This window comes from Nicotiana tabacum, chromosome 17, assembly GCF_000715075.1.
Source record: "Nicotiana tabacum cultivar K326 chromosome 17, ASM71507v2, whole genome shotgun sequence".
Classification (NCBI taxonomy): domain Eukaryota; kingdom Viridiplantae; phylum Streptophyta; class Magnoliopsida; order Solanales; family Solanaceae; genus Nicotiana; species Nicotiana tabacum.
In genome coordinates this window covers 89,594,291-89,603,418 of record NC_134096.1, presented here as the reverse complement: position 1 = coordinate 89,603,418, position 9,128 = coordinate 89,594,291, and the positions used below count along the sequence as shown (strand labels likewise).

At 27.1% G+C, this 9,128-nt stretch overlaps 1 long non-coding RNA gene across 1 annotated transcript; it reads right to left on the bottom strand.

The window, feature by feature from the left end:
- Window positions 1–6,694: 6,694 nt before the first annotated feature.
- Window positions 6,695–8,467, bottom strand: LOC107826692 (uncharacterized). Its single transcript, XR_001657335.2, has 3 exons — window positions 8,277–8,467; window positions 7,648–7,774; window positions 6,695–6,946 (listed from the first exon to the last, which is right to left on the bottom strand). It is a non-coding gene; the product is annotated as an uncharacterized LOC107826692 (long non-coding RNA).
- Between the last annotated feature and the right edge of the window lie 661 nt (window positions 8,468–9,128).

Sequence of the window (9,128 nt, the reverse complement as noted above, 5' to 3'; positions counted from 1 at the left end):
CTTCCTTCATTTTTTCTATGCTTTTTATCTCTCTTTTTCCAGGGTATTCATCAAAAAAAATTAATTGATTTAATATAGAGTTTTAACTTAGCAATTTTTTATCATGTTTTACAATTGTTGTTCAAATTGAAATTGTCAATCAATAAATTTTGAAGTTGTTTTGATTCTCCACCATTGACACCCATTAAAAAGTTCAAAGCTTTGAATTCGAATTTGGATTTTCAAAAATTATTGTTTGTTTGGATTGGTTGTTGTTGCAAATAATTGAGAATATAATGTGGGGTTTGTATCTCCATTTTGAGGGTGTTTGGCGAAGATTTGACTTGATTTTGGCTGAATTGCAGATTAAAACTATATACTTATGAAATTATATTAAAGTTGTATGTAAATTATATTTAAGTTATATTCTGTTGTAATTATATATATTTTTATTTAAATATTCTATGGGAGTTGAAAAATAGTTGTGTAATATATGAATTGTTGTATGAAATTTGTATTTAAATTATATATACTATCTTTTTACATAAAATTGTTGATATGTATTAGAATTATTTTAAGAGATAAAGTTTTGATTGGAATTTCAAAAAAGAAGAAGAACACACCACATACAAAATATATGCAAATCATATACAAAATACATACAAAAGACATATTGTCTAAAATTTGTATGAAAATTGTATTTAAGTTGTATGATGTTGTAGTTATATTTAACTGGGTAAAATAATGTATGAAAGTTGTAGATAAATTATAAATAAGTTTTATAGTATATAATTAGTTATATAAAATACTCTTTTTAGTTTATATGTTATTGTAGATGTATCAAAGTTGTACGATTTTTATTTTTTATTTGTATGTTGTACCATACAAATTGGTATGGTGTTGTTGTCACTTAAAATATCGTTTATCGCATGATTTTTTTTATTTATTTCATTAATAAGTGGTAGAATAAAATGAAAATAACCTTCTCGCACGATGATGTTTTTGAATAACTAAATATTGTGTAACTAATGGATAAAAAAAATACCAAAAAATAAGAAAGAATTATATGCAATACAATTAATTAACTTTGTCATTCTTTTGAATTTTACATGCATCATTCAAACATAATACATTTAATTCCTTTTCATAGAAAAAATAATATAATTGAGAAAGCAAGAATAAAATGCAAGGACGGAGTGCTAACGATGTATAGCACAAGAACAAGCTTCTTGTTGGGAGAAAACAAATGAAAAAACAGAAAAGAAAAGAACAAAATAATGAGGAGGGAAAATAAGTGAATATACTTATTAAAAAGAGGGGAATCTATAATGGAGAAAACGATGAGAATCAAAAAGTTTTGAACGTTATTTGAGTATATCACAAAAATTTGGGTAAGAACAATTCATCTCCCATAATTGAGGCAGAAAAATAAGGAAAGAGGAGAGGAGAAAAAAAAAAGTGTAATTGAATCCCCTAATTTAAGGCATTAATTATGGTTGTATATAATTTATAAGTAATCCTTGTTTAGGGTGGGTAATATACAAAACTAGAATAATTTTGATAAATAAGTTTCAAATATTGTATAGGAAGGAAAAAATTCCTATAAAAATATATTCATTATTTATAATATATTTAAAGATTAGTCATTTAAAAATATATCAACAACTTACAATATAATTAAAAATTATCCAATTCATCCAAATTTCATGACTAAGTATCCTAAAGTCTATATCCTGGATTTTTGAGTTGCTAATTAGAAATTCAAGATTTAATGTCCTAAATTTTTAAGTTGCTAATTTGAAAATCGAGACTAAATATCCTGAATTTTTTGAACTGCTAATTTAAAATTCAATACTAAATGTTCTAAATTTGTGAACTACTAATTTAAAATTCAGGACATAAGATCTGAATTTATGGAGAGGTTCAAAATTCAGAACGTTGTGTCTTGAAATTTGTTCGAATTGGCTAATCTTTAAATAAATTGTAAACTATAAATATATTTTAAACAACATATTTAATAGTGACTACTTGTTGTCATCTCCACTCGTGTAATATGACTTGGCGGTATATAATAGAGAAAACTATCCTCTATAGCCCCTCAAAATTTTAATAGCTCATGTTTTTTCTCATTGACACGAAATAGCCCTCCGACCCAAACATATTACATCTAATAGCGCGAAATGTCTATTTTGTATATTTTTTGTATAGTGATAGTCTATTGTATATAAATTGTATAGTGGCAGTCTGTTCTATATAAATTGTATAGTGGCAGTTTATTTAGTATATTTTTGTATAGTGACAGTCTATTTAGTATATTTTTGTATAGTGACAGTCTATTTAGTATATTTTCGTATAGTGACAGTCTATTTAGTATATTTTCGTATAGTGACAATCTATTTTGTATATTTTTTGTATAGTGACAGTCTATTTTGTATAGTGACAGTCTATTTTGTATATATTTCGCATAGTGACAGTCTATTTTGTATATATTTTGCATAGTGACAGTCTATTTAATATATATTTTGTATAGTGACAGTCTATTTTGTATAGTAACAGTCTATTGTATATAAATTGTATAGTAAAAGTTTATTTAGTATATATTTTGTATAGTGACACTTGAAAAATTAGATCAATGGGCTAAAATACACTGATATGGTATATATTTTTAAGTATATATGAGTTAAATAATGTGTAATCAGATACTCAGAAGCCCAAGTCTTCTTTACCACAGTTCTCTTCCAAATTCTAGGCCTTTCTATGCCCCAACTACTTGTTAGGTCGGGTTGAACGCTAGCTTACTTGGTGTATTTTTATTTTTTACGATTGAGATAAAAAATTCAAACTCCATTAGTATCGTGGCATTCCTTTCTTCCTCCCCTGTACAACACATTTGGGTACCTAAAGGTGAGCGAAACTGGAGAGCATCGAAAATGAATAAAGTGAAGAAAGATAAAACTTGGGCGATTTGCAGAATTGCACCTGAAGGAATTTACCAAGGAGGGAAGACTCCTTCAAAGAAGGAAACTCATTATTTATAAAAGGAGCAGTAATCAAATGTTGTTAAGTCTACTTTATGTCATCGTTTTATCGGCCAATGAAAATGAATTTGAACTCATGAGTCATAAGTGGGGTTTGTTGGATCTCTTGACGTAAAGACTATAAATAAAATTAAAATATTAAACACTCACCGAGAAATAAATGTAATAATTTAATTGTGGATTAATAGACAAACGGTCCTTCTCCGTGTATAACGCCTGCTTAACCCATTAACTAATTAAGCAAAAAAAAAAAAGACATGCAACTTCGTGGTTACAACTTGAAACATCCTTCAGTTCATTATTTATGGACTCGCTTCTATTAAAAATAAAAGATAATTGTTTGAAGGGTAATAATTTGTAAGGGGAATTATAGGTGGCAGAATAAGGGGAAGGTATGGATTAAAGTAGGTTATGGAATTGAAAAGTTCAAAATTTGAAGGGGAAGAGTGGCTGTGGTTTTGGGCTAGCCCTTGTAATTGGTGTTGGGCTATTAATCGTATAGTTTATTATGTGGCTACCTATTGCCATTAGTTTTTCCGAGATGGCTACAAATGAAGTTTCCTCTATATAATACCCATTTTGCTTCATTGTCACCCCTTGTATAACGAAAATCGAAGACTAGCATAACAGTATTATCCATATTTTCATAATTAAATATATAATAAAAATAAAATCTTACATAAAAGAATGTTCATTTAATTAACAAAATTTATTATTTGAAGCAGAATAATAAAAATAAGGATTTTTATAAATTAAATCTTAGTATATTATTAAACAATACAAGAAGCTTATATGTTCAACTAGAGGAGGGATGGCCCAAATATTAGTATTTATACTATATTAAAAGCACGAATGCCTTTAGCGAAATGTCGTTCGCCTTTTTTACCCTTAAAAATTAAGTTTACACCAGACAAAATAATAATTTTATTATTTTTCTAATATTTAGAAATAGTTATTTAATTCATTCCCTAAAATTTAGAACTTCAAAATCAATTAAAGATTGTGTACCAAATCCTTCCTTATTTGAGCCATGTAATACAACATATCTGTAAAAAAAAATTGTACGTTTCATTAACATGTAAAAATCTTTGGATGGAACACTTTCAATTCCTAAAGTCATATTAGGAAACGTATGAGCACTTTGGAATCCTTTTAGCTATAGGAGTCCTTTTTCTTAAACATTAACCAATTATATTTCTATAAATATTTTAGGCAAAAGTTTTGTTAAGTATAATATTTTACCTTATGTAAAATATTTTACCTTATGTAAATTGTACTAATTGACAATACATCCTTTGTGGAATACGTATAAAATCAAGATGAGAACAATGGCGACTTCAATTAATTTATAATTATTAAAAAATGGAGACATAAAATCACATACATTAAATTAAAATTATTTAATACAATAACGTCTAATTATATTTCAATGCAGAATATTTAAATATGTGTTTTAAGTATTCTTATGTAATCATATAAAGTAATTAATTCATGTTCAATTAAGCACCCAAAATAATTATTTAATGTCATATTTATTTATAAAAAAATATACAAGCCTAAATTTATCTATATGTATATATATCTATACTATATTAAAAGCACGAAACCCATATCGAAATGTCGTTCGCCTTTTTTACCCTTTAAAAGTTAATTTCACACTAAATAAAATAGTTATTTAATTATTTTTCTAATATTTAAGACCTCAAAATCAAATAAAATTTTATTTAAGAATATCCTAATATTTATGTCTTCAAATTCAATTAATTTACCTTATTAAATTTTTTTCCTTATTTGACTAGTTTTTATAAATATCCTTTTGGAGTTTAGTACGTGAATGTTAAAGTTTTTTTTTATTTTTTATTCTTAGCCTCTAAGGTATATAATAGTACTTTTTTCTCCAAATTGCCAATAATTGATTACCTAAAAATATGGAACATCCGTTAGCAATGTATGTTCGCTTTTTCCTGTTAAATTTTTAAGAGTTTTAATTTAATCTTAACTTTAAATTTTTAGAAGTCTGAACTAATATGGTGTTAATTTAGAAGTAAATTAAGCTACAATCATACTATGTGAATTTGCAACTACAGTTAATTTTTTAAATTTAACTTAAACTATTTTTTTTTTGGAACCCTTGAAATAACTATAAATTTGTCACCTTCCCCCCCCCCGATAATTTTGAAAATTGACCTCAACATTGTGAACTGTTGAAATTTCAAAATTGTTATTAGCAGAGCGCATTCAAAGTGAGTTTAGGATATTATTGATTTTTATTTGGTATTGGATGAACGTGCAAAGAAGAAAATTTAGACTTAAATCAATAAGAATCCATGCAACGTTTTTACACAAGAAGAGGTTCATTTGGCTATAATTTTGATTAACTTTGAATGAAGACATATTTTTTTGTATAACAACATTATGAACGTAGAGTTTACAAAGAGATACTAGATGAGATACAACAACATAGCATATTTGTATCTTATATAATAAAATATTTATAACTATAAATACTATAGAACTAATTACAACTAATTGTCATTCAGAAAATGTTTAATTCAGCTATATATTATATCAATTAGGGGTGTACAAATCGAACCGAAGAACCGCACCAAATCGAAAGGTCAAACCAAATCGATTAAAAAAACCGATGATGTTTGGTTTTAACTTGGTTTGGAATTGAGTAAAAATAAATCCGAACCAAACACGGGATATAAATATATAATTTTTATATATACTTTTAAGACTTTATATATAATTTTCTTTAAAAAATATCTATAAATATTTGGGATTCTATTATGAGATGTAATATTATATAGAATATGACGTGCTCCATTTTTATTAACTTTAAATAATATGTTGTATGATCACTTTCTTATCAAATGTTATTGAAATGTGTCAATCTTTTTATTTTTCCATATTCATATGTCAGGATCTATTATATTCTTATATCTTTTTCGAATTTGAAGTGGCATTTCGATAATTGAAAATTAAATAGAACATATCATTATATAGGTATCATATTGATATTTATATTTAATTATTAAATTTAATTAACTTTGTAAGTGTATATTTACGAAAATTTATTGTCAGACAACTAAAAATATAACTATCATGAGTTACTAAGAAAATTCTCCCATAAGAATATTTTAATAGATCATATATTTGTCCATTTTTTTTAGTTTTTATCAAATATATATTTACTTATAAAATTTAATAAAGTAAGATAGACATATTATTCATGTAATAAAAAAATTCGAAAAAGCCAAAAATATCCGACAAAACCTATTTCTTTGTGTAGCAACCCCTTTGGGAGGGTGCTACTTACGAAACAAATCTAATTTACTACTTACAATATTAAGAAGATATTAATTAAAAAATATTCAGAATAATTTAGTAGCGGAAATAGGCTCATGCAATGAGGTCCAAAGTGCAATATTTTTATTTTTGAAAATACTCTTCATAATTTTTATTTTATTTTTTAAAAATAAAATACAATGTCAAAATTTTAACATAAGGTGATATAACCCTTCTTGAATAATCAACACGTTAAAGCAACTTCCTAACAAAATTATACTTTCATTCGACATCACTGCAGGTTTGTATTGTACATAAATTTCAAACTATCGGGTATAAAAAGAAAAATTAGTTTTCTCCTCTGTACATATATATAAGACAAAGTGTAAATTTAACATATTACAAGACTTGAGTTATTAACACACCTTAAAACAATAAAATAAGTTACCAAATTCAAGTTACAAGATTTTGGTCTTAATATCCAAGCCTCCAAATAACATACATAAGTGTGACATATATATCATGTACAAGTCCCAAAACTATACAAAACCATGATGCATATGCAAATGTGATCTCCATAAGTGCTCCCAAAAAGACTACTTCATAAGGCCGTCTTCAAATTCCATCCCGTACATTACCTACGATAGAAAACAACTATCGCTAAGCATAAAGTTTAGTGGCATATAAACTTTGGGGGCTTAGAGTCATTAACTTCTCCAATTCTCATTTTTAGTCATAGGTAGCTCAAATGAAATATAATTTAAAACAAGTGAACAAATATATCAAAAGTATCAAATATCAACCCTTGAAGTATTTCCAATTATCAATAACTATGTTCAAGATTCAAGAGTTGAGAAAGCGTATACTATCAATCCAAGAAAGTTTGTCAAATATTTATTTTTCGCCCAATATGTACGTCATGCCATCACACTAAGCAAAATCAGATATCAAGACGGACCGAAGCCCAAAATAAAGTAGAATCAAAACCCAATAGTCAAGAGAATCAAGAACTATATTAAAAATGGCTTCCTAGTTCGTACTTAACACGGACAAGTTCCATAATTTAAGATGAACTACAAATCCAAAGTCAAGATGGCAAAAGATCCAAATCAAGAGGCATGCCAAGACGAGTGACAAAGTCACTGCCACAAGAAGGACAAAGTCTCAACAAGAATGCAAAATGATCAAACAATCCGTACGAGTGGGTGATTTAATAAATATCTTGCAATACTTGATATAACACGAATACAATACTATTAATTGAAGAGAAAAAAAATAAAATATCAAGTTATTTCAAAATATTCCAACAAGTAAAAGAGTACAAAGTTTATACACAAACCTTGGTGTTTTATCACAAAATAGTTCAACCACAACTTGAGGACGTTCGAATCGTCTACGCCCTAGACAAACCAAATCCGTCCACTTCCTCAAATACTTTCCCTTAGCTTTTACAAGGATATATATACCTTAAATACATAATAAAATATCTATATAAGTTCAGTGATTTAACATGTTAAACTAAACATGATATTGGTAAACAACCCAAAATTTTTGAAACATAAATTATAGACAGTATCACTGCCTCGTGTTGTGACTCAGATTTGAAGATGAAAAATGACAAACTAGACTGTGTGGTCTTCTTTACAGTTGTAGATATGTGTCTTAGAGTTTCAGAACATTTTGCATAACCCCCATATCAATTTTGTACAAAAGGTTATGCTAAACTTACTAACAGTAGTACAGGGAGGGTTTGTAAAATAGAAAATCTGGGCAGTACCCTCCCTATACTTCATCACCTATTTCTGGGTAAATAAAAGACAAACTAGATTTTGGTTCCTTCATAAGAGTTATAGATCTATGAAATATCTTTCCAGAAAGTCTTATATCACTTAAAACAGAGCTTTATACAAAAAGATATGAAGAAAACACTAATAGCTGTCTAGTGTAAAAACGGGTTTAGTAACTTACCACAAAAGAGATGAGCAACTTGAGCTTCACCAAGAATGAATTTTGCTGGTTGGTTTAGTGAAAATTTATGGTAGTTTTCATTAAGTTTTCAGGTGATAAGAAGTAGAGAGGGTAGGGGTATTTTTCTTTTTCTTGAAAGAATGAAAATGGGGAGTTTATGGAAGACTAAGTCAATCAAGGTTGTCTTTAAGAATTTAGGATAAATATGAAATATAAATGGCTGCCCAACTACTAAATATCCTTATATAAATACAAAAGAATGGCAACCAAAAAACTTAATTATAATGTATTTAATAATAATTCATCAAAACAATATTAAGTGTTACGCATAGCAACACCATGTAACTTCTTTGTTAGTATTAACACAACCTAGAGTAAGGAATATTCATGTATTGTAAATTTCACGTTTAGGAAGTGCGAAGTAAATTTTTTTTCTCATTATAAAGATGCTCAATCGAAAATATAAATATTAGTAAAAATTTGGGGTGTTACAAATACAAAAGGATATAAATAGTTTGGTTTGGTTTTAACAAAAATCGAACCAACCCGGTCCATGTACACCCCTAATATTAATATACTAATACATTTTTTATCATTTAAACACATATTGCATTTAGTTTTACCTCTGTTGCTATTTTTTAATAATTTGTATATATTTTATATTGATTAACGTGATACACGCGTGCAACGTACGTACACTATAACTAGTATTATTAAACAATACAAGAAGCTTATGTGTTCAACTAGAGTAGGGATGGCCTATGCTGAGCATGGGCCCAACATTTTATTACAACAATAATTTCCTTGATTGTATTACTCCAATTATTTTGCAAAGATTTTTTAATTAATTTA